This window comes from Hibiscus syriacus, unplaced genomic scaffold (genome assembly GCF_006381635.1).
Source record: "Hibiscus syriacus cultivar Baekdansim isolate YM2019G1 unplaced genomic scaffold, ASM638163v2 tig00112250_pilon, whole genome shotgun sequence".
Taxonomy (NCBI): Eukaryota; Viridiplantae; Streptophyta; class Magnoliopsida; order Malvales; family Malvaceae; genus Hibiscus; species Hibiscus syriacus.
This window is the reverse complement of record NW_024063282.1, coordinates 105051-131734: the sequence shown is the minus strand read 5'-3', so window position 1 is coordinate 131734 and position 26684 is coordinate 105051. Positions and strand designations below refer to the sequence as shown.

The following is a 26684-nucleotide window of genomic DNA, read 5'->3' as shown; positions in this document are numbered from 1 at the left end:
TGATCCAGCTAATGATAGACAGAAAAGAGTTGGAATTTTACGATGAAAATAATGACACTCCCGAAGTGGATGTTTGTGCAACTGGAGATGCATCTGAAAAGTGAATACCACAATCAAGGAACAGTGTAACTTGGGATGAGACAAGGGGAGATCATCACTATTACCACAAAGTTATGTTGCCTATGAAATAATGTATTGTTTGAATTTATCTTTTATATGCTTGATTTTTTTTAAATGACATTTCTTTGAGTAAAAGAGAATTGCTTGACATTCAGTGAATATCAAGTATAATGAAATGCACATTTTAAGAAATGAGGTTATAGCCTTTTGACATATGCGGAGATCAAATCCCTTTTTAAAAAAACAAGATCCATATCCTTTACCAGAAAAAAGAAAAATGTTTTCTCACGCATACAAGTATGAAAGTATACAAGATGGGGCATCTTCGATGTATGAAATTGCAACACCAGTTAGTTTGCATGTCTGTTAAGGATGTTCCATGATGATATACAATTTTCACAAATGAAATGGTGGAATAAACAAATTTGGCTTAGATCAGTTGCTTAGGAATTGAGCTCTAAAGATGAAATTTTCTGATTTCCATTGACACTCAGACTATAACAGATTATTCCTGACAAACTTAGGAAATCTTGAAATCAAAGAATTAATGTGATATTAATGAACAATAATTTTAAAAATGCTAGGGGCACTCCGCTGAAAGTAATATGCTGTTAATCTTCGAGGTAATGTCCGAAGTAGTAAAAACCCTAAGTATATCTTTAGGATTTTCTTTTATTTATTGTTTAGGGGTTTCTCCCATTAAAATGTATATATATATATATATATATATATGTTTAGTATATATGGGTTTACTGTTAAGTATATATGTAGTATATATGGATTTCTTCTGTTTACTGTTTAAGATTATTTATTACTGTTTAAAAACCATTAATATATGAGTTTTCTGCTTACTGATTGCATGAATGAGAAATTGTTTAATATATATGTTTAGAAACCCCTAAAAACCTTGTTGATTGTTTATTGATTTTGTAATATATATGTTTGTTGATATATGTTTACTGACTGCATGAATGAGAAATTGTTTAATATATATGTTTACTGATTGTGTAATATATGTGTTGATAATATATATGATAATATGTTTAGTAATGATATGTTTATTGATAGAATATATGTTTGCATAGAATATATATTATTATAGAATATATGTTCTAATATGTTTATTTGGATAATTTAAGTTTATTGATAGAATATATGTTGTGATAGAATTATTTGTTTGCATGAATATATATGTTTTGCATGAAATCAATGAATGTATGTACTGCATGAATATATGTGTTTAGTGAATTTTAGCATATTGACTTTAGTATGTTGGGTGTACACATGATTAATATCACTTCTGCACTTTTGTAGTTATTTTTTCACATATTATATTATTCTATTTATATCACTTTTGCAGTGCACATGTACAAACATGTAGCTTTGCAATTGTTGTGGTCCTCATATGTTATGTGTTACTATAAATATAGTATTTTGAAGGTGGTCCCCACATGTTATGTTCTTGAATCAATTATTTAAAAAATTCTTTTTTTCTCTTTTGATATATTGTTAGTATACTCAATTTTAGTTAAATATTCATTAATTATTTGAATAATAATGATAATTTTTCATGAACAGATTTGAATTATGGAAAATTTACAACTATAGTACATCATGGAGTTTTTTTGTTAGGAGACCAAGGCTGGAATACATTGGCATACTAGTAGACTACTTTGATAACTGTGATGATGATGAAATGTCCATCTTTGAAATTATTGTTATGATAACCAAATTAGGAATTAGTTATTCTCTTAAGATATTTTGGCAAGTGTCAAACAATCCACTAGAGGTCAAACCACTCCTAACTGATAGTGATATCCTTGAAATGTTTAGGGTTTTACCTAGTGAGCATTATGTTCACATTTATTTTGAAGGCATTGAAAGAGTTAATGACATAATCAAGACTGGTCTGAACATAATGAACCTGAAATTAATGAACCAGAACTAGTTGAGCTAGAAATTAATGAACTCAAAATTAATGAACTTGAAATTAATGAATCAGAACCAGCTGAGCCATAAATTAATGAACCCAAAATTAATGAACCTGAAATTAATGAACCTAAACCAGCTGAAGTAATGATAGATTCTAAGTATGAAGCCCCATAGATAAGTAGTAATGAATCTGATTTTTCTGGTAGTGATAATGACTTTGAAAATTCAGAAGTTGAATTCTGTGATGTGAATATTGGGGTGGAAAGTGATGAAATAAGGGTTCTGAGTGACTATAAAGATGGACATTCGGACTTATAATACAATGCATATGAGTTAGATTGTGATGGTCTACATAGGAAGCCTAGACACCATGAATTTAATAGTGCCACAGATATTTCAAATCCTAAATTAAAGGTTAGACTAATCTTTGCTAAAAATATAATATTAAGGGAGGCAATCAGAATGTATGGCATTAAAAATAGATGTAATGTCAAGTTTAGAAGAAATGACAACACAACAATCCAAGTAAAACGTAAGGCAAGTTGTCATTGGGTTTTATGAGCATCTCCAATTACCCCTAAAGATCCTAGTGATGGTACTTGGCAAATTAAGTCATTGAATGATGAACATACATGTCTTAAGGGGTTTGAAAATGCTAATATAACTGCTAAGTGGATATCAAAACAATATTTACAAGCATTCCATGTTGATCCCAATTATTCTGTTAAATCCCTTAAGCAAGTTGTGCGTAACGATTATGGCATCATGTTCTCTACATCTAAGTGTTCTAGAGATAAATGGATAGCCCTTGAAAAGCTGCATGATAACCACACATAATAGTACACCAAATTGTATGATTACCTAAGTGAGCTTAGGTATACAAATCCAGGCACAACCACTGTCTGTCAGTTAGATGAGAGAGTTTTCAAGAGGCTTTATATTTGTATGCAAGCAATGAAGGATGGGTTCAAATCAAGGTCTATGTCGATTATATGTCTGGATGGGTGTCACTTAAAGGAATATTATAGGGTTCATATGTTAGCTGCTGTTGGAGTTGATGCAAATGACTCTATTTATCCATTAGTCTTTGCAGTTGTAGAGAGTGAGAATCAATCAGCATGGTGCTTGTTTTTATAATTACTGGGTAATGATTTGGAGTTGAATAATTCTCACATATTGACATACATGACTGATAGACATATGATATTATTCTCATGCTTTTAAAATTCATTTTATTTTAAATCATGCCAATTTTGTTTTCTAATCTTTTATTTTGGTGTGTGTAGGGGCTGATAGAAGCTGTGGAAGAATTCTACCCTAATGCAGAACATAGAACATGTATGAGGCACTTATATTCAAATTTTAAGACCAATGGTCATCATAAGGGAAAACATTAAAGGACCAACTATGGATGGCTGCTAGGGCAACATATGTTAGAGAGTTTGAATATGCCATGGAAGGAATGAAGGTATATATTTTTTTGGTAAACTTATTATTTTATATGTGTTCATGTTGATGAAGATTATAATCAAATTAATTTTTTTCATGTAACTTTTATCAGGGACATCTCACAAGTGGTTGTCAGAGAGATCCTAAACAGTGGTCAAAGTCATATTTCTCTTTCAGAGCCAAGTCAGACATATTGTTAAACAATCTTTGCGAGTGTTTCAATATGGCGAATATGACAAACCAAGTCAGACAACTTTTAAAATATTTATTATTATGTAATCTAATATTTTTTTCATTTTGTGATTAGTTTATACTTGAAGCTAGAGACAAACCAATTATTACATTGTTGGAGTCCATTAGAACAATGTTGATGCCCTAAAATTTGTTGGGCCTCTATACCCTAAAATTCAGAAGAAACTATGCAATGCAATATCACATAAGAAAATAGATATAACTTATTATATTTTTGGCATTTGTTTTGATTGAATATTGATAATGCTTTGGTTAACTTGTTAATACATATTCTTCATGCATAGTTTTATTACATATTATTCATGCATATTGTTATTGCATATTGGTACTGCATATTATTATTACATATTACTCATGCATACTTCATACTATTATTACATATTATTCATGCATACTGCCTACTATTATATACATATTGTTATTATAATATTAATGTGTAATTGCATAACTTATTATATTTTTAATGCTTACGTATTGTTATTGTATAACTTGTTATTATGTACTGCTAATGTGTTTGTTATTGAGTTTGTTTTTTATTGCATTTGTTTTAGATTGAATTTGTTATTGCATAACTTGTTATTACAGACTGTTATTGTGTTAATGCTTAAATATATTTTTCTTGTACAATTGTTGGCCCATTCATGCTAGTGGACCAACATTCCAAGTTTCATGTGGTCATTCAAATCAGCATTGTGTCAACATTGAAACTAAAACTTGTTCTTGTAGAAAATGGGAACTAACATGTAACTTAATGTTTTATTAATATACTGTTTATTTTTATTTTTTTTATAATTACTAATTATTTTTTAATGTAGGCATTCTTGTATACATGCAATTTCTATCATAGTCATGAATCATGAAAGCCCATAAAACTTTGTCAACCAATGCTACTTAGTGAAAACCCAATAGACATATACTCACATTTGATCAACCCGGTAAGAGGCCCTAATCAGTGGACTCCTATTGAAACAATGGAGCCTATCTTACCACCTACCCTGAGAAGGCCCCCAGGAAGACCACATAAGAACAGAAGAAGAAAGGCTGATGAAGCACCACCATATACTGGTAGGGTGAGAAAGAGGGGAGTTAAAATATTATGTAGAAAGTGTGGAGGGTCTGGACATAATGTTAGAACATGCAGGGGTCAGGTTGGTCGTAATACAAGGCCCCTCCAACAAACATATGTGCAAGAAGATCAAAACTGCCAGTAAGTTATACTTGAGACATTTGTGTTGTAGTTAAACTTGTTATTGATTGCATTTGTTTTTATTGAGCTTTTTTATTGCATTTGTTTTAGATTGAATTTGTTTTAGTTTGCATTTGTTTTAGATTGAATTTGTTTTTGATTGTATTTTCTTTTTATTACAGTTTATAAGATCAAATCAAGTTGCCATGCAAAATCAAACAAGCAATTCAAGGTCATAACAACCTGCATGGGTCCATACTATTAGATGGATGCCCACTCCCACTATACCAATGAGTCAGGATAGTTTTTTCGGTCAATCGTCTCCCCATCAACAAGCTCCAACACCAAATCAAGCTGCGATACAAAATCAAAGAACTAGTCCAAGGGCACAATCACCTTCTCAAGGCTATACTGTTAGATGGATTCCCACCCCCATTATCCATATTAGGCAATATACTTTTGCCAGCAAATCATCTCTAAAGAGGCATAAAAGTGATACTTCTCGTAGGCAGCCATCTCCACAATCATAGACCTTTTGTTTGATATTTTTTGAGTAGTGCATTTGACCGTATACATTATAGCGTTTTGATCAGCTGATATTGTTAGGTTTTGTGTTAATAGTTGAAAAAAAGCTTATGTATGTTCAAACAACTGATTTGTAAATGTTTTGTTTTTTGCTTATGTGCATTGGTCAAACATTCGATGTACGCCATATATTGGTTTGAAAATGAATTCAATGACATTTTGTGTGTGTTTTTTTATTAATATTTGAAGCATTTCATTAAGATAAATGTAACAAATTTAACATTTCATTTCATTAATACTTAAAGCATAACACTAAAAAACATGTTTCATACATTGCATCTTCATTTCTAACACAAATCTTATAACCCATAAAATGTTGTTAATAACACATATCATAATATTACCCTAAATCACTCCCACAAAGAAGACAACAAAAGAAGACTCATAATCAAGTGATTATAATTCCCAGTATCACTCCCACAAAGAAAACAAGAAGAGAAGTCAAAATCCAACAAATTTTACATTTCCTTTGTTCCTCCTCCATTGCTCTAGTCCTTCTTAGAAGACCAACAATAATAGCTTTTGGCCGATAAGTTACCAGTGGATCATACCAGCAAAAAAACTTGCAAACCCTAGCCCATTTTCCATAATTTTTGCAACCCCAAAATCTCCTACCAAGATTTTCATCGGTCCATTCGGTTGTTAGCGTCGAACGGACTCCACATAAGCACAGTCGATTCTCATTTTCTTCATCCATGTTTCGAAGCAGTCTTCTCTTCTTCTTCCTTCACTCTTTTTTCTCCTATTTTAGCAGTCACTTTAGGGTTTTTAGAATGAGAAAAATTTTGAAATAAGAGGTTTAGAGTTACTTTAAATAACAATGAGAGTTACCATTTTTTTCTTCTTATGTGGTATTTTGACGTGGTCTTATGCATATCCAACCTGGAAATAATAAGGTTATTGAAAATACACGTCATATGCACCGTTATTTTTTTAACGGAGAATGGTTTGATTGAATCGATTAAAAAGTTAGGTAGTCTGATTGATTCGATTGAAATTTTGGTGGTCAAATTGATTTTTAACTATAGTTTAGTGGTCTCCCGTGTAGTTTACCCTTGTTTTTTTGGTATATTATATATATAAATTTTTAGCTTCAAGACGAAGAAAAATATAATTTAGACCCGCGTAAATGAGACAGTTATAGTTCCTCCCAAAGGAAACATTAATTACAGGGATGGTATTCCTGTTGTTTTCTTTCCTTATAATTATATTTAAAATATGATATATTGAAATGAAAAACAAAATAAAAAACCAATATCAGAAGGTCTTTTTAACTTAATATATTTTTACTAGTTTAGTGTTTATAAAAATTTTGACTTTCATTAATCTTATCTCAAACTTCACCTTGATAAAAAATTGTTTGATGGATATATTTTCAAAGAAAAATATATAAATAATCATTAATTTATATTAAAAATATTTTTTATTATTAAACTTTTTAAAATTATAAAATGAATATTAAAATTTCTATTTTATTATAAAAGAAGTATTGTGCAGTTAATTACCATCCATTATCGTAAAATAAATATTAAAAAAATTATTTTATTATAAAATAAGTATTGTGCACTTAGCTGCCGTCAATTTGATTATTCATGAGAAACGGCGTAACTTAGGCAAGTATTTAATTAGTGCCAAACTTTTTACTATCGTTTAGGCGATATTATTAGTATTTTACATAGATTTTTATCAAATGATTAAATGGTCGCCAAACTTCTAAAGTTTTATTTAAAAGTATTTTATATTTAAATACTTATTTTTTACCATTATCACTGTGATTTGATAGGATGATATAGTTTAATAAGAATGTATCACGAAGTTAATAATCTTTTGAGTAAGTAGTTAAAAATTTTCAATAGATAATTTTTATCTTTTGAGTTTAATACTTATTAAGAATAAAATTTCATTTTTCTCTTTCACTTTCCTTAAGTAAAAATTGTTCAAAATAGAAAAAAAAATGCATCACAGGATAAAAATAAAATCATTAATAAGAATATTTCTATAGAGTTTAAGTAAGTCATGACTGTAACAAAAACAAATTAAGTCATAACTCGTTATATCCAGATCATTTTATACATTCAATAAAAAAATTAAGAATATTTCCTTAATATGAATGTATGTAAACATAAATATACATTCAATAAAAAAATCATTAACTAGAAGTTTAGAGTTAAAATAAAAATAATCAGAGAATTCCACACCCAATATACATAAAAGTTAAATGTTTGGTGTCCTTTACAAATAAAAATCCCATGGGTGCACAACAAAAGTTAAATGAATATACAAAATTAAGTTTGTTCAGTTGACTTTCATTGTTTCAGATATCAGATTTAAATTTCAAGGTTTTCTTGTTTCAATAAAATGTGACAAAAAAAGTTCAAAATGGTAAGGAAAAGAAGAAGACAAATCAAACATATAGATTGAAAAAAACACCTGTTAGACAGATCAATTAATCACATTTAAGATGGAAAACGTGGTATGGAAACTAATGGTCCACCGTTTTTCATCATCGTCTTGAATTCGTCGAAATCGACCATCCCATCACCGTCGATATCAACTTTCCGAATCATCTCTCTGCAATCTTCGACCCTATCTCCTTCCTTCAACCCTAGAGAATTCAACACCGATCCCAATTCCTCGACGGTGATCAACCCGTCATGATCTCTGTCGAACACATCGAAAGCATCCTTCAACATTTCGCCTCCGTTTGCATGCCCTTCTTCCTCCGAGCTCTTCGAACAACTCTCGTCGTCGTCGTCGATGGCTTTACACAGGATGCAAAACTCGTCGAAATCGATCAATCCGTCGCCGTTCATGTCGAGCTTCACAACCATTTCTTCAACCTCTTTCTCCGTCAAGAACATTCTGATGTTCGTCAGTGATTCCTTCAGCTCTTGTTTCGTAATGAACCCGTCGCCGTTCTTGTCGAAGGTGGCGAACATCCTTTTCAGCTCCACTTTCTTCGGATCACTCCGTTCCGACCCCATTATCCTCTGGGTTGTTTTGAAATTTACAGAAGATGAACAGGTGGTGGGGAACAAAGATTGAATCCAAGCATAAAATTTACTGGAGAAAAAGCAAAGTAAATATTAAGGAAACCGAGGATGAAAAGGAAAGCGAGTAATATTAAGGTTGTCACCATATCTAATGTTGAATCAAACAGAACAAAAAATGGAAGAAGAAAAAGACAAGTGTTTTTCTTCTTCTTCTTTGTTTTGATTGTTACATGTTATCATAGGAGAAGATGAAGAACAATGATCCCTTAATTGTGGAAAGGAACAAAGTTTGAGAATGAATACGCGTGAACCATTCAAGTTGATAAAAAGATTTCCATGCACTTGGCACTTCATTCATTAACCAATCACACTTGTCGACGTTTTAGGTTTATTTCACAATTCATTTTTTATTTAATTGATACCATTTTTAAAAAACTGAATACCAAAATAAGTGCCTAAACTATACCTAAATTCTCAAATAGGTGTTAAACTATTTTTTGACCCGTATGTATAGGTGGTTGTAGGTGTATGCCAATCTATATTACTTGTATATATATCAGCCTATTTGTATTAGTTGTATTGGCCTGTGTCGATTTATATCAATAGTATCTTATGTCAGAATAATTTTTTGAAAATTTTGAGATATCTTTTTAATGGATAAAAGTAAAGATTCAAATAATAAACATTATGATTTTATATTTTATTTTATGAGATTTTTACAACAATATTTCATATGCTTAAAATAGTCTAGTAACGAATGAGAAATTAATGCGCAAAGTGGATATTTATGAATTATGTTGAGGAAAATGAAAATCTTATGTCCAAATTGGTTTGATACTAAAATATTTTTAAGACAACTTCGAAGTTGAAATTGGTATTGATACCTGAAAAGTGAATCCATACTCAATGCTTGTTCGGATAACAAGGGATTAAATACACTTTGAATGTATTTTTGTACTAATACTCAAGGAGAGTATCAATAAGCAAAGATTTATATTGATACTATGATACAAGTATCGATACCATCAGAGGAATTTGGTTAATATATTTTCTGACATCGAATGTGACTCAACAGTGAGAAGTTCAGTAACGATTGAGATCAAATAATAAGTTAATAAGTACAAATTTGATAATAAGAAATTGATAATACACAAATGAATAATAAGCTTGAAAGCAAAACTTGATTAATTGTGTTTGATAAGCATAAGAACGTGTAATCACCAATTTTCACATATATTATTAAAAAATAGTGATCAATCCCCGAATATCCGAGGAATTCAATGTCCCGGTTATTGCTGCACTAAACCCATGCCTTGCCATCTACCCCGGTCATAGCTGCACCAAATCTCTGCTCCACAGTAGCCCCGAGCCGTCTGTTGCTCCTGCACACACCAACCGCCAGCAGCTTCCTCACCAAAGCCTCATCAGCAACACAAACAAATATATTAGCAAATATTTTTATTATTTTACATGTAAAATGGGTTGGTATAAAACCCAAAACAATAGCACATTGTAAAAAAAAAGAAAGGGAGAGGAAAATTTTCTATTGGAGAAATAAAAAAGACAGAATTTCTTCCCTATTTTGGAAAAGGTTCATTCGAACCATATTTTTTTCTTTCTCGTTCTTCTTCTCCTTTCATTTTTTGAGCATGCTTGTAATGGAAACAAACAGTAGAAAGGGGGAAGAGGGGGAGGAGTTTACCTTCGTCGAGCTCCTCGTCGGAGCCTCGTATCTTAGAGTCGGAGCGTTGGGGGGTAGGCTTGAGCATTTAGGGTTTTAGAGTGGTTTCGAGTTTGCTTTTTTAGGAAACCGACCACCAATGGTGGTGGTCAGAACGTGAGTGGCCAATTTTCTGCGTGTTTTTGAGAGGGTAGGGTGGTCGGTCGAATGCTAAAATGGGGGGTTTTAGGTTTTAGTCGAGCATAAAGAAAGGATGAGAGGAGAGTGTAACTTTGGGCTTCATCTTCACAGTGATGGGGTCACCATTTTGGGGATCGACGTCGGTGTTTATGGGTATGGGGTGGAGGCTCTCGGCCGAGCCATATTCATGGGGAGGCTTTCTTTTTCTGTTGAGATAAAAAGATAAAAGCATTGTTTTGAAATCGGATCGGTCGGTTTAACCGGAATCGTTGTCTAGTTTGGTTCAAACTAAATCGGTTGAATCGTTATTAGTGAACCGTTCGAACCGGACCGACTGAAAATCAGAAAAAACCGTCAATTTTGTTTTTTTTAAATTAAACCAAACGATAATTTGCTAAACGAGCCAAGTCGAACTCGAGTATTGCTGAGCTCGACTCAAACTTTAAAAGTAAGCTCAACTCGACTCAAAACTCACAAACTAAAAATTATCAAGTTCAACTCGAACTCAAAATATAATATTGAAACTTCAACTCAAAAAAAATTTAGAAGCTCGATTGAAGCCTAAAATTCGAGCTTAATTAAAGTGAAAGAATAGTTCACTCTATGCTCATCAAAAGGCTCCATGATTTTGAATGTCAAATTACCTCTATTATTTATAGAAGTTAGTTGGGATGCTCTTCTATGTTTCTTAGCCATGTGGATTGTTTTGTTCTCATATTTTACTCTTTAGACTTTTGGAATGTTCTTCTATGTTTCTTAGCCATGTGAGATTGTTTTTTTTAAATTAAACCAAACAATATCATTTTGTTATGATTTTTTTAGCCCCAAATTTATTTTTTAATTATAGTTATATAATTATATTTATTATTTAATATGTTTTATCTTAATATTATGTTGTAGTTAATTTGAATCATTTTGTTTCATTGATTTTATGGTTTTAACTATATATGTTATAACTTGCTTTGAATATGACTTGTGATATAAAAAATTATTTTTTATTAAATATTTTTGGTATTTTTATTTAATTTTTTAAATAATTATGACGTCGTCCGGTTCTTTCGATCGATCAGACCGGTTCAATCGGTTGAACCAGTGAACCAATAGCATGACTGGTTCGCTAACCGATCCGATTATGAAAATCATTGATAGAAGAATATGAGTTTGTGGCCAGGTTGATATTTTAGCAAAATATGGCAAAACATGTAAATATAGTCTAAGTTTTGGGTAAATTGCTATATAGTCCCTCTAACTCCACCGTGTTTTACATCTAGATCATTATTTTAGGGTCAAATCATCATATAGGTCCCTAAACATTGTCGAGTTTTTGTATTTTAGTCACCAAGTATACTCTTTTCATTTTCTTTGATTTCGTTACTCTTCTTTCATTTTATTTTAATTTAGTCACTATTTTTATTTTACCATTTATTTGAAATTGATCACTGAATTTTATGTTATTACATTTTACTCATTAATCATTTATGTTTTCTTTATTTATTCATGATTTTGATGTTTTATTTTCAATTTATGCATTTTGGTCACTTTTTATTTATGTTTAACTACTAATTGTATTTTATTGCCTATTAACCACTGTTATATTTGTTTATTTATTCCTATTATTCGAATCGACCTTGTGGTGACCCGATCCGGGGTACGATCCACATTATTATGGTTTAGATTCTATTAACATCTAACCACTAACTTGTTATTTATTTATTTATTTATTTATTTTATGTTCAAATTATATGCGACATTGCGATGACCCGCCCCGGTGTACGACTCGTATTATTTGTTGTCCAGGTTAAAAATTAAAATTAATGATAACACTTTATTTTTTATTTCACTTTTAACTTCTGTTATTTAATTTTATGCACCTTTAAATTATGTTTTTTATTCTTTATTTATTTTAGTCTTTACATCATATTTGCTTTAATTTTCTTATCTTTTATTTTGTCCCTTATTTTTTATCAATTTAATTTTAGTCCTTTAATTATTGTACTTTAGTTTCTGTTTATTTTATTTTAATCCCGTGAATACGTATGCATGTTTCAATTTTTTTTATTGAGTGCCTTAATTTGCTATCTTGCATTTTGGTCCTAATTTAGATTACCATATTTTTAAGTTTACCTTTTAAATTTAAATTCCTTTTGATTTAGTCCCTGGAGCTTTTAATTTATTTAGATCGAATAATTAATATAGTTAATTAGTATTAATATTAGAGCCTCCATCTTATGCCTAATTTTACATTTAATCCCTTAATTTAGTTCTTTAATTATTGTACTTTAGTTTATGTTTATTTTATTTTAATCCGTGAATACGTATGCATGTTTCAATTTTTTTTATTGAGTGCCTTAATTTGCTATCTTGCATTTTGGTCCTAATTTAGATTACCATATTTTTAAGTTTACCTTTTAAATTTAAATTCCTTTTGATTTAGTCCCTGGAGTTTTAATTTATTTAGATCGCATAATTAATATAGTTAATTAGTATTAATATTAGAGCCTCCATCTTATGCCTAATTTTACATTTAATCCCTAAATTAATTGAATTCTTGATTTGGTCATCGCTTTTGCTCGAGGTTCCATTTTGATTATTTGAATAGTAATATTGATTAATTTAAGTTAATATTAGAGCATCCACTTTTAGTTAGATTTCAATCTAGTCCTTCTAATTTAGGGAGTAATCTGAGATGGCTCTCGCCTAAATGCTCAAGGGACCATATTGATTATTCGATTTAATAAATGATTAAAATTAATCTAAGTTAATATTAGAGCCTACATTTTCAGGTTAGGTCTCTAGTTTCTTTAATTTTCATAATTTAACACTTTAAGCTAGAGAAAGCCTTAATCTATCTTAGTTTAATTAGGGTTAATAATAAATTATTGGATTGCACCTCATTTTAAAACCTAAGACAATATTCACTTATTAGGGAGTCAATAGTATATCTCCCGCAAGTATGCACAGGGGGTGACTACTAGTGATTCTCGAAATAGGTCGTCATCCTTTTCAAGACTGATCATGATTTCTAAAATCGAATAAATGTTCGATTATTGGGCACAATAGATGATATCCCACATTCATGTTAGGGGGTGAATGCTATTGGCTTTAATAAATGAATACCCTTTTCAACTTTGCGTCTGTAATGATTTTTAAATTAGATAAAGTTTGAACTCAAAATGTTTTATTCTAAATATAGGGTAATCGACTAGGTACCAATTTTTGGGCGTTGTGGGGGTGATAATCCTTCCCCAAGCGTAACCGACTCCCAAACCTATTTGATGGTTTTTACAGACCCTAAAACTTGATATTTTGATAAAAATAAAATGTTTTAATAAAATACCCAATTTTTATGATGATTGGTGGCGACTCTCAACATTTCAAAATCTTTTCAAAGAAAAACCCCCTAAGTCGTACTAGGTTTTCCCCCACCCGGGCAAAAAACGATGTCGACAGAATGTTATGATGAAAGATTCTATAGGACTTATGTCTTTGTTTGACACTTAGAAAATGAAGAAGACACTCGAGTTACTTGTGTATGACGAATGTCTAATATTGTATGAAAGTTATTCGAATATCCCAAGCATAGTGTGGTGACACTGAAAGAATGCTAGTTGGACGTTACTCTAATGCTATTGTGACCTAGACTCTCACATATACTCTATAGAAGTAGATTAGTCGGATGTACGTTCCTAATACGTATGTGACCCATGTATACCAGAGGTACTTGAAAAATGTGGGGCTAGTGAATGTATGTTCCTGATACGTGTGTGACCCATGTTTCACCAGAGGTACTTGAAAAATGTGGGGCTAGTGCATGTATGTTCTGATACGTGTGTGACCCATCTCTCACTCAATGTACCAATGTTAGTAGGCTAAAGTAGTGTGAGTTCTAATTGGATACGGTGACCCCAAACTACATCATGATACGTTCTTGTATACTTATGGATGAGTATTTGAGCTATATGACATTATACCTCATCATTGATAAGTATGTTGTGTTTGTGAATATGCATTGTATAGCTGTCATTACTTCTTTAACTATACTCTTTGACATGCTTATGTTATGAATATATATATAATATAGTATAGTTAATTGTGGGGCGCTAAGCTTGTTAGCTCAAAGCTTAGAATATATTTTCGTTAATAGGTATTTAGGTGTTGATTAAGTAGCACCATCGTCTAATCAGAGTTCCAATCATCGTTCTTTACTGTACGTCTTGGTTTATTGTAGTAATAGTTGTTCCATATATTTTCGAAGCCCCGAGTGAAAACTCAAAATTATGCCTTTATAAAATGAAAGTATATTTCATTACTTTGAACAATTAATTCAATATTACATAAAAATCATAGAAAAATGATTAAATTTTGTGAAAACATGTTGTTTTTATTATTTTTATTAAGAAAACACCTTAAATACAACTAAAAGAGAATAAATATAAAAAAATTGAATGCATGTAAGATACACAGCTTGATTTTCAATAATAAAAAAATTAAAAATATAGAATATTACTTTATTGTTAGATTGAGAATGAAGAAGACTAAAAATTAAAGAATATTTGATAAACCGAAGAGTAAGATTTGAATAAAGAGAAAAACATGATTGAATTGAATTCAAAATCGAATGAATAGAATTCAAAATCGAATGAATAAATAAGGGAAATGGAAAAAGATGGTAAAAAAAACTAAACATTTTATGAAATTATAAAAATTAGGGCCCTAATTATTAATCCAAATTGGATGAAGTAATAAGAGAAATGGAAAAAGAGGGTTAAAAACTAAAAAATTATGAAATTATAAAAATTAAATGCCCTAATTATAAATATAAAAAATTGGGGGCCCTGAGCGGTTGCTCAGGGTGCTCCCCTTAAAGTCGGCCCTGATTGTAGTAGACATGTAACACCTAAACCCAAATGGGCCTAAAGTGCCATATTAGATTGTCGAGACAACCCTGACTTTCAAAACCTATTTCGTTTTTTTAAAACATATTGAATGGTATCATAATAAAACATAAATAATTGTTATAAAAATATTTTATAAAACGGGGCTCTATGACACATAATTTAAAACAATTAATACTTCTTGAGGTTTATAGCTCAAATACATAAGTAAGACTCTATGAATACACATGCTCACTAAAGCTACAATACAACACTTAGAAGGAGATACTGGAAGTCCTGTTGCGACGATGCTCCGCGAATTGCTCCAGCTACTAACCTGCCAACGGAAAACATCCGGAGGCTGAGCTTACAAAGCCCAACAATATAATTGCTAATCTAGAGCAGCATTAAAAGTTTCATAAACACAAGCATATTAAAGACATGGTACTAAGTAGTAGAAAATGACTCAAGGACTTACATTTAGCTTATGGTGCTTGAGATGGAAGAAGGAAGAAATGGGAATGAAAAGAAAATGGATGAAATTAGATATAAAAAACCTTCATTTTTATGAAAAGGTGAAATTACCCATTTGATCCTTCCTAATCTTTCTACATTTAAAAAATTCCCTTTTATGGCTAATTGTGCTCAAATCCAACTCAATTGAGCAAAACAAATTAATTTATAAATTCCACGGGTCCACATATCGGGTAAACTCAAAACTACTAGCCCGGAATTTGGGGTGTTGCAACATGTATATCATTGATCTTACATTTTATTTCAACCGTAACTCTATTTTTGTAAACTTATTTAGATTATTTAGTTTTGTACTATTTGGAATTCCACGTTTTGAAAACTTAAATTAAACTTATATTTACCTACCGTGTTATTAGAGTTATTTATGATGATTTGAGTAGGTGTTTTCAAATGAAATTGGTTAGTCATTTGAGTGATTTTGTGTTACATTCAAATCCTTCAATTCTGAACTGGATTAGATTAGAATGTTATGACACCTGAAAAATAAAAATGGATTAAAAATGAATTTTAGGTTAGATTTTAACTTTAAAAGTACCAACAACCATTTTGTTTTTGTGTGTTTCATTTATTTAAAAAATCGAGACATCATGTTTTCTTTACGAGGTAGGAAGTTTTAGGCATCGTAGAGGTGTTTTAACTTTTCCCACGCGTAATTAACTATCAATTCCACTTTTGATCCCGGTTAAAGACGTACAATAGTTGAATGTATTAAGTCATACCTAACCTAAAACAATTGATGGCAACTGCATCAGTTCACAAGCTTTTCAAAGAGCCACAAAATGATTTAGACAAAAACATTCTCTGTTGGTACAAGGCTTGCATATTTTAGTTAATAAAAAACATTCTAGCCGGGGAAGGCTCTGTATGTGTGGCATGGATTGATTCGTATGTTATCAAGGGACTGGATTTTTGGGCTTTAGATTGTGAGCACAATACGAGTAGGAGCTTGAAGAAATTGTTTAACTTGGAAAATAAAGCTTCTCATTTATTTTTTGCCTCTGTAAGAGATTTAAGAAAATTTAATAATTCAAAAGAGCTAAAGTCTGTTGGCAGCTGATTTAGTTTTGTTAACTTGTAATGATAAAGGGTATATGTACTTAATTGATATTTGAATTATTAGTGTATATGTACGAACTTGAGAAATTAAGTACAGTTTGGGTTATCTAAAACATACTTCACTAAATTCACTATCTAAATATAAAAGTTCAATAAATTAATTTAATTATTAATTTGACAGATCTGCTCACTGTGACAATATCAACCACAACATTTGAAAGGCTAATATTATAGGACCGTGGGATGCATTTTAAGTGACATTGCTATTAGGGTGAGTCCAAGACATATTGTACTCGTTTTTTCTTATACAAGGTTTGTCCTGCTGAATTTTTTGGAAAGGATTTTTAATAAACAACTTACAATGATGGTTAAAAATAATTATCAAGGTTTGTCCAAGACATTCTTATAACGTTTTAACAAGTTTTTGGTAATCTTATAACCCCAATGAATATATATTGTTTCATTAGACAAAAGTTAATTTTGTTTTTATGAATTGTAACATAGCAAAATTATTTTTGATTAAACCCCTATAAATAAAAGTGTAATACCCTAATTTTATCCGGACCAGTTGAATTCATTTGAAGATGCGAGAATTAATTTGGAGGTTTTGTGTTCGATGATGAATTAATTTAAGTGATAAATCATGGACATTTGCGTTTGAAAGCTTGAGATGCTTAATTGGATTAAAACCGTATATGTTCGCTTTGGAAATCGAGATGCAAATTTAAAGTCAATCCAAAACAAATTTAAGCGTCTAAAATCCAATTACAAGGCAAATTAATGGCAAGCTCAAGACCCGACCCAATTACAAGACCGAGCCCACAAAGTAGAGCGGGCCCAAGTTTGACCCGGTTTAGCTGTTGCTCACGTGAAGCCCCTAGGGATTGTTGCTCCACTAAACGTTACCCATGTTCCATTAAAATTTGTCCACGCTCAGCACACCCGACAGCAGGCTCCACGCCCGAGCACACATTGCTCCACAACGTCTCTGCCAAACACTACGCCCGAGCAGACAGGCTGAACTCCCCAGCTTGTTTCCCATGCCCTGCCTGCTCCACTTCCCACGCCATCACTGCTGCCCATAATCTGGCCATGAAAAGCAGCAATCAATAGAGGAATCAGAAGGAGAGTTCGAATAAAAAGGAGAAAAAAAGCATTACGTTTGGGGGGGGTAAACCAACACAAAAAACACACACACAGGGGAGGTTCATCCGGCACTATTTTTGAATAGGGGATCCATTGTAACGAGGGGAAATCGGTGAGCTAAAAAAGGAGAGATTTGTAAAACGTTTTCGGTTCTTTTCGAGAAGCAATACCAAGCAGGATATACATTTTAAGGTTTTCAATTTACTTTCCTAGTTCATTTTATTTTCTGTTCTTACTCCATGATTTGAAACGATTTCAGCGTGAATACTGTATTACTTTATTCCATCTTTTTCTTTTTTTTAAAAGATAATAATAATGAAAAACCATAGAACTCAGCCAAAAATATGAACGAAATGAAATAGAGTGTGAAGCATTTACCTTTGGTTGAGGAGTCTCGTCGGCCGTAGAACTTAGGGGTCGTAGCTCGTAGGTCAGGGCCTTTGGTCGTGTTAAGCATCGGTTTGGGGCTTCTAGGCACTCGGTTGTTAAGGTTGAACGAAAAAAGGTTGAGAGTTTGGAGAGTTGAGGAGCGGCGCCTTGATGAGAGTTAGACGAGAGGAAGGGGATGAGATAGGGAGAGGAGAGCATTGCGGCTGTGAGGAAGAAGAGAATAGATAAATGAGGGTTAGGTTTGGTTTAAGGTATGTTTTATATTAGATTTTTAGGGATAATTGCTTTAAGGTCACTATACATCTGCCGTTGATTTCCCTTTTGGTCCCAATCGAGTTCTGTTTGTTTCGTAATTTGGACTTCATCTTTCATATACATTTTATTTTAGTCCTGAATGCTAGTGTATGCATTTTCTTTCGTTTGCACATTTGGGTTTCAAGTTTTTGCATGTTATATTCTAGTCCTTAAATTAATATTTTCGTATTTCTAATTTCATCTCCATATTTCACCCGAGTTCAATGTTTGTCCTAAATGGTAATGTATTTAGTGTATGTTTGTTATACATTTGACTTGTAGTTTCTGCGCATTCTGTTTTAGTCCTTCAACATAGTTGTTTTGAATTATTCTTTGTTTGTACATTTGTTATGCGGTTTTGTAAATCTACATTTTGGTCCAGCATGTAATTGTGGATTTATTTCCTAGTTAGTCATGCATTTATTCGGTTTAGTTCATTTTAATCCATGAATAGAGTATCTTATTATTTTTAATCTGATCTTCATAGTTTACGCGTGTTACATTTCAGTCCTGAGTTGTGTTGTTTTAAGCTTTTGTTACTTTGCATATGCATATCTTTTTCCCGATTTTCATTTTAGTCCTAGTGTCAGCTTCTTTAATGTTATTTTGTTTAGACATTAGGATTCTACATTTTTGTATGTTTCTTTTCTGGTCCTATGAATGTTTAAGGTTTATTATAATTTTGGTCCTTCATGATTGTTTCATATTGGTTTCATTATTTATTATGTGTACTATTCACGTGTTTATTTCAATTAATATTTTGTTTGTATCTTAGATAGTAAAGTTTGGTTTAGTATAATTTAGTCCTTATTTTAATAAGTACGGTTATTTTCTAAAATTTGTAATTTGAGGATGTTAGGTATTTTGTATGTATGAGTCACATTTGTACATATTAAGGTATAGTTTATAATTTATAGTTATAAATATATTAACGGAATTTTTGTGTTAAAATTCACATTGCATAATACTTTCAATCATAATGTTTGCTTAATTAATTTTTGCATGACATCATTTTTGTATGATTTGCATAATAGCCTCACGTGCATAACTCGACATTATTACATAATTTGACTAAGGGTAATATCCTTTTAGTTTAAAATGTTTTAAGTGGGTTGTCTTAACTGATTAGATATCCGCTTTTAACGATTTTAAATTAAAAGTATATCCCATTAGTGACACCGAAGAAATTGATTTATCACTTTAAAATTTGGGAACGGAAGAAAAAGAAATATTCGACTATTTAAATTTATCGAGAAAAGATAGTTAAAACTTATCTAAATCTGGTCTCAATATCTTTAAATAATCGAATAATCTTTATCTTTTAAAAGATGAGTAATTTTAATTAACCTATTTTTGTTGCTTTTGAATGTTGTAAATTTGTATGTTATTGTTTTTGGGGATCATAAATCAAATTAAAATCGAAGTTGTAAATTTCATTGCAAAGACATTAATTAATCGGCGAGGTACCGATCTAGGGCGCTGTGGGGGTGCTAATCCTTCCCCACGCGTAACCGACTCTCGAACTCATTTTCTGGTAACGCGACCTAAATATATTGTTTTAATTAAAATTATTTTTTATTTAAAATGACAAAAACGTTTTTGGGTGCCCAATCATACCCTAATCAAAGATTGGTGGCGACTCTTCAACCTGTGTTTTTATTGTGAATGAATTCCCAAATTTTCGAAACAAGAGGTTTTCTAAAATCACATTGTTTTTAATTGAAAATGTAATCTTAAGAGAATAATTAAAAATGATGTGGTTTTCAAAATCGCGCCCCCTATTAAAAAATCGTTTCGACAACTTGGCGACTCTGCTAGGGACTTTTTTTAGAGAGTCAGGCCTATAGTCGATTAATTGATGGTCTTTGCAATTGAAAGTTATAAATTCGGTTTAATCTGGTTTTTGATCCCCTATTTGATTTTAATGTGTTTGTTCAGAATTTGATTAACCAATAAACAGTTGTACTGATCTGTTTGCTAATGGTTTCAGATTAATTACGTGTTTAAAGAAGTTTGATCTTTTGAGTGTTTAAGTGATATGTGTTGTTTTATTTTTACTTTTCCTCACACACTATGCAGTTGCATTTGCATAACATGAGCTAAAACCCCGCTCTATCCTATTTAAGTAGAATGAGAGACTACTCCCTCGTGTGGTTTTCACCTCCGCATGGGATAGTGGATCGCTCATGGAGCTCACGCCTTATGGTCCTCGTGATGGTAATTACCTCCGCATGGACATAAGGAGTGTGTTCCGTCGAAGTTGAACTCGATCCCTAAAGCCTGTGATGAGCCAAGATTGAGGGTTTGGTAGCCCAAGGGGGCACCGACAAGGACAATTCGAGAACCTATTGCTTTAGAACCTAACCCAGCATATAGTGAACATAGAGCCTGAATTTAGGTTGAGCCTGACCTGAACCTTAGAGTCCCGTGAGGAGGGTACACAGGAAAAGTTTTTGAGTCATTTATTTTCACTTTTTGAATAAATTATGCGAACTAGAAATCATGCGATTAGGTTTATTTTCTCGAACAAGTATGCGAATTAGATATTGAACGGTTAGGATTTTTTGCAAATAACAAAAGCATGGGGGTAGATATCATGTTGGGTAGGATCTACTAAGCATGATTGGGTAGTCAGCATGTGAGGGTAGGTTTTATTTGATATTTATGTACTTGCTATCTTGTTTATCTTATGAGTACTAACCCATTTTTTATTTATGTCTATTTTATTTTGGATTTATTGCATTTGCATCTTCATGTTAATTCACAAGTGATTGACTAATAAGAAGACTGGTCATAATGAGGCAAGAAACTCTTAACCATGTAGTCAAAATCGGAGATCCAGAGACATTCAAGCGATCCATGAAGAATTATATCCGATGAATAAAGTTTTAAAGTTGATCGAAAACTTCTTTCAAAGGGGCGGAGTCCGAAGATGTTCCAGGAGATAGATGCAGTAATACCAAGGACAAGAAGACCCTTCACAAAGACATGAAGACCATTTTTCATTGAAAGTGAAGATGGAGATCCCAAGATTCAATTAAGGATGTCTGACATCATCAAAGGTGATAAGATACGTTGATAACTTTGGAGGTGCAGTGCCAGATTCCATGAAAAGTACGACTCAAGGAAATGGAGAGACGAAGAATCATAATTGTATTTTGACTACATGGTGTAATGAAGTCTTGTTGTCTAAATGAAAGTTGTTCTATAGTGGTGACTTTTGAATTAACACCTTTTGCATTTGCATTTGCATTCTTATAATAATTAAAAATTCATTGTGCTATTGTTACTTTTGGGTCATTTTGGTATCTTATTTATACTAACTTGTTTTATGTTGTTTTTCTCTTCCTCTGCATTGTATGATCATGACATAACCAAAAGGTTTTGATTTGTGAGAGTTCATCATAGTAAAAGGTTTTCATGACGGACGAAGGGTTTCGTGATCAAGCAAGCTATAACACAGTCAAGAAGTGGCATCCTGAGAAAGCTTCAAAAATATTGGAGATATCTGCGCCCAAAGATCGCATGGCTAAGGAAGAGCAAAAGGAGATAAGAGAGATAAAAGAGCAGATGTCCAGGATGATGGATAGGATATATGTTTTGGCCAACGGAAGTGGACTTCTACAACAAGAAAGAAAGAGCTCGACGGAAGCAACCTTGAGGTGTCAAATATGCAAGAGACTACTTTAGAGCATGCTGATTATATCCAGTATAAGAGGCCACACATAATCATTGTTTATATCAACAAGTTGTTTGGAAACGCCAAAGAAGTAGTGACAACTACAAAAATTTAGAAGGATGAAAAGAAGCCACGCAGTCAGAACTCGGTGGTGTTTGATAGTCTCCTCCAGATATCGGGGGAAGTAAAACTTGAAACTGCAGTTCAACCCAAGCCGAAAGGTGGCTCTCATTTTGATTCTATCCTAATATCATATAAGGAGTTGTATGATGCACTATTAGAAGCCCGAGAAGTAGCTCCGCATTATGTGAAGCCTTTGCAACCTCCGTATCCAAAATGGTATGACGTAAATGTTTGTTGTGATTATCATGTCAGGGTTCAAGGATATTCTATTGAGAATTGCACTGCCTTAAAATGACGAGTCCAACATCTTCTGGATCAGGGAGTATTAGAATTTGAATTGAAAGGACAATACACTTCGGTAGCAGCTTATCCTATTGAGTTAGAGTCAAAGGTGTTCAAAGGTAAGTGTATCAGTGTAGATATCCAAGAAGAAGATAGTTTGCCAAGATATGAAGCTCAGATTCATCATTTAAAGAGCGACAATGATAGATTGAGAAGATAGATGGAAGTTATAAGGGATATTTTTCAAATGAACAGCCAAACCTTTAAATTTTCCGGCATAGAAAATATCCCAAAGGAGTGGATAACAGGGTCGCTAAATTGAAGAATGATGTTGAACAGTGGAGAAAGAATTGCAAGGTGCATGAAGGCCGCGCGGATAAGCTTTCTTATGATTTACATATTGCAGAGAAAATGCGTGATACAACTATCAATGATTTGGGTAGATATCAAGCCGAAAATCAGACGTTGAATTTGGCCATATCTAACTTGGAAATCTCACATCAACGCCACAAGCAAGAGAATAAAGCTGAGCTAGAAGCCACTAAAGCCAAGAACAAGAAGTTGATGAAGATGGTGGATGATTGTAGTGATCTTATGCGAGAGTTTCATAACCAAAATGACTTTCTTACAAGGAAAAATCGACAGCAGTGTCTGCAGCTCCGAGAATCAGCACTCAAGATAGAGAAAATGGACAACGTTATGAAAGAAGCTATGAACCAAGCAAGCAGTGTGGCTCACAAATTGGTTGATTTAGCTGGCTTTGCAAGAGAATTGAAGCAGATTGATAACTCAACCCCCGAGCATGAGTGGAAGTTAAATTGGTTTTTGAAGGAGATAGAAAAGCTAGAAGCGAAAGTTGTCCCTTATCTGTAAAAGTTTGTTTGATGTAATGAAACCTTTGTGTTCAATAAAAGTTGTTTTAAGATGGTCACTCTAGAATGACACCTTTTGTATTTGCATTTAGCATTTGCATTTGCATTGCATATCTTTATTTAAGCATCTTTTATATGCATTAATTTTGAAAACCTGGAAATAATTTATGGGAGGTTATGTGACAGTAGTACCAAGATCATTCATTCATACTGTTCCTCATCATAATGAATAAACAATTAGAAGAAATAGAGCAGTCTAATGAGAAATCACAAGATCAGTTGCAAGAGCAGTTGGTTGGGTTACAATAAGATACGAGGAATCAAGCATCGGGGTCTCTGCAAGGCGCATCGAATCAAATGATCAGGTGCTGGCAACCAAGGTTGTTGGCAGAGAAAAAATCACTAATAAAGGACACCAGTCTCATCAGATTAGTGCATCAAGAGTGATACTTTGCCCCGGAGCATCTAACTCAAACCAAGGGAAGAGCCTCGTCAATTATGGGCAGTTTGAGAACGAGTTCAAGTGGTTGAATGAAGCCATTAAAGATATGAAGGTTGTTAATGTCACTAACAAGGAGTTAGAAGCCAGAGAACTCAGATCGGTCCCTGATTTGGTCATCCCACATGAATTTAGGGTGCCTAACTTTGAAAAATATGATGGCACCAGTTGCCCCCTAATTCATCTGAATATGTTTTGCAGAAAGATGGAAGGGTACTTAGATGATGATAATCTATTGATTCATTACTTCCATGATAGACTTGTTGGGCCAGCTGTGGTGTGGTATAACCGTCTGAACAAAGAGCAGATCAAGACATGGATCAACCTAGCTGATGTGTTTCTAGGGCAATATCAATACGTTAAAGGCTTAGCCCCAAAACGTCATCACCTTCAGAAGATGAGGATGAAAGCTACTGAGACTTTAAAGAATATGCCCTAAGATAGAGAGGAGTGGCAGCGCAAGTTCAACCTCCTTTGGGAAAAGAGGAAATATAACATATGTTTCACGATTCTCTTCCAGCTCCTTTCTTTGAGTTAATGTTGGGAAATTCGACGAATGACTTCAAGACCTTATGCTAGCTGGAGAGTCAATTGAGGATGCAATCAGTAAGGGAAACTTGAAAGTCACTTCCAAAAGCTCAAGAAATGAAGAGCGAAGAGCTGATGAGGTGAATGAATGTCACGTCCATAGCTCCCACAGCCGTAACAGAAAAGGGGCAGCTGGTTACTCGAGTCGTCCAAAGAAGTCCCACGATCGAAAAGTACTTTGAAAGTTTCCAAACTTCTATCTCGGATTTATATCCCCATTTGGTTAAAGGTCAATACCTCACACCGACGCCAGTGACAGTGCAACCAAACCCTTCTTCTTACAGCTATGATCTAGATGGTGTCTGTGATTTTCACTTGGGGGCATTGGGGCATTCTACAGGAAATTGTAGGCCGCTGTTGAAGAGATAGAGATGCTTATGGAAAATGGGACGTTGACACAAGAACTAGTGGAACAATGGATGGTGAGCTAGAGTGGGGCATCAGAGTGCAACGTATAACATCCGATCGAGTCAAACACCACTGCGTCAGAACAATAGTGGGGCACCTGACTGCGCAAAAATCATTTCATTCATCATGAAACTTTATGTTGCGCGCAACATTTGTTTGAACATGTTTTCTGAACTTTCTCATCAGTTTTTTAAATGATATTTAAATGAATTCATGTTGCTTTAAGATGGTGAGCATTGAATCGAATTCATGACTTGAAATTCTTTGAATATCAGTTGAATTAAAAGTTCTTTAATGATTAGAGTTATAAATCTTTGACAAATGGAAAGGTTGAAACCTTATAAAACAAGGACCCTGGACCTTACCCCCAGAAGATACACTCGAACACCATACCTTTTTATTGCAGGGACCAATATAGCCTTCTCCTATCATAAAGAAATGAACCATAGGCTTGGTATTCAGGTATGCATAGGAGCGGACAACATGGGGCATCTTTTGTGTATGACATCACAAAACTGTCTAGAACATACTTTTATTGATGACGTTCAATGATGATTATGATCTTTACGGATGGAATAGTCGAGTAAGTGAATCTAGTTTAGGTCAGTTGCTTGGAAATTGAACTCTACCGATGAGATTTTCTGACTTTCAACAACACCTAGACTATAACAGGTTCTCCTTGACAAGCTTAAGAAATGGAATCCGTATACCCAACAAAATATATATACATATATATAATATGTTTATACAATAAAGCTGAGTTATTCCACTAAGGCAATTGGTTATATAGGAAACTCGAAAGCCCTAGCTTTATGAATAGATTATATTCAAACCTGACCTTGATCGGGTACTTGGCAATTCGATGTATGCTCCACTGTGATTGTCAAATCAAAGACTTTGTGATGAGATGAATCCTTCAGCTAGCCCAATAAAGGCAAATTACAATAAAGTTGATTTCAACTAGCCATTTAATGGCAAATTAAATCAATTTTATAAATAAGGAGTTTCAGTAAAGATAGACTAAGGGAGTTAAGGAACACCTGTTATAGTTAATTTCATATGCACTCAGAAATTTCATTTTTAGATTGATATTTCTGCACTGCCTTGATTAGAGGAGTCTACCAAGCTTGAACAAATGGAAGATTTCAGAGAACTGAAATGGAAGTGTTCTAGAAAGTCTAGTAATGGATTATGCTAGTTGCATCATTTTTGTCCGCATCCGATTAAAATACAAAGCCAAGAAAGAAGGGCATGTTGCAATATTCACAACGATCAAGAAGAAATGAAATTTTGTTGGCCGAAACCTTAGAAAATAGGAAGTCCGGCCGAAACCAACCCCTCAATTTTAACATTTGTCAAAGAGCTATAACCCTAAAAATATTAAAGAGCTATTGATTCTTTTGATATTCTGTGAACTCATGTTTATGATTTGATTCGATTGTGAGCCTGAATTAAGGGGCAATATTTTATAAAATTCTTTCATTCTTTTATCCCTAAAATAAGATAAAGGAGAAAAACATTTTCAAACAGGACAGTTCAAATGTGAAGGGTCCTTGAAGCT

The 26684-nt window shown here is 32.8% G+C and overlaps 1 pseudogene; it reads right to left on the bottom strand.

Moving 5' to 3' along the window:
- Positions 1–7902: 7902 nt before the first annotated feature.
- On the bottom strand, positions 7903–8749 carry LOC120176704 (annotated as a pseudogene).
- Positions 8750–26684: the final 17935 nt, after the last annotated feature.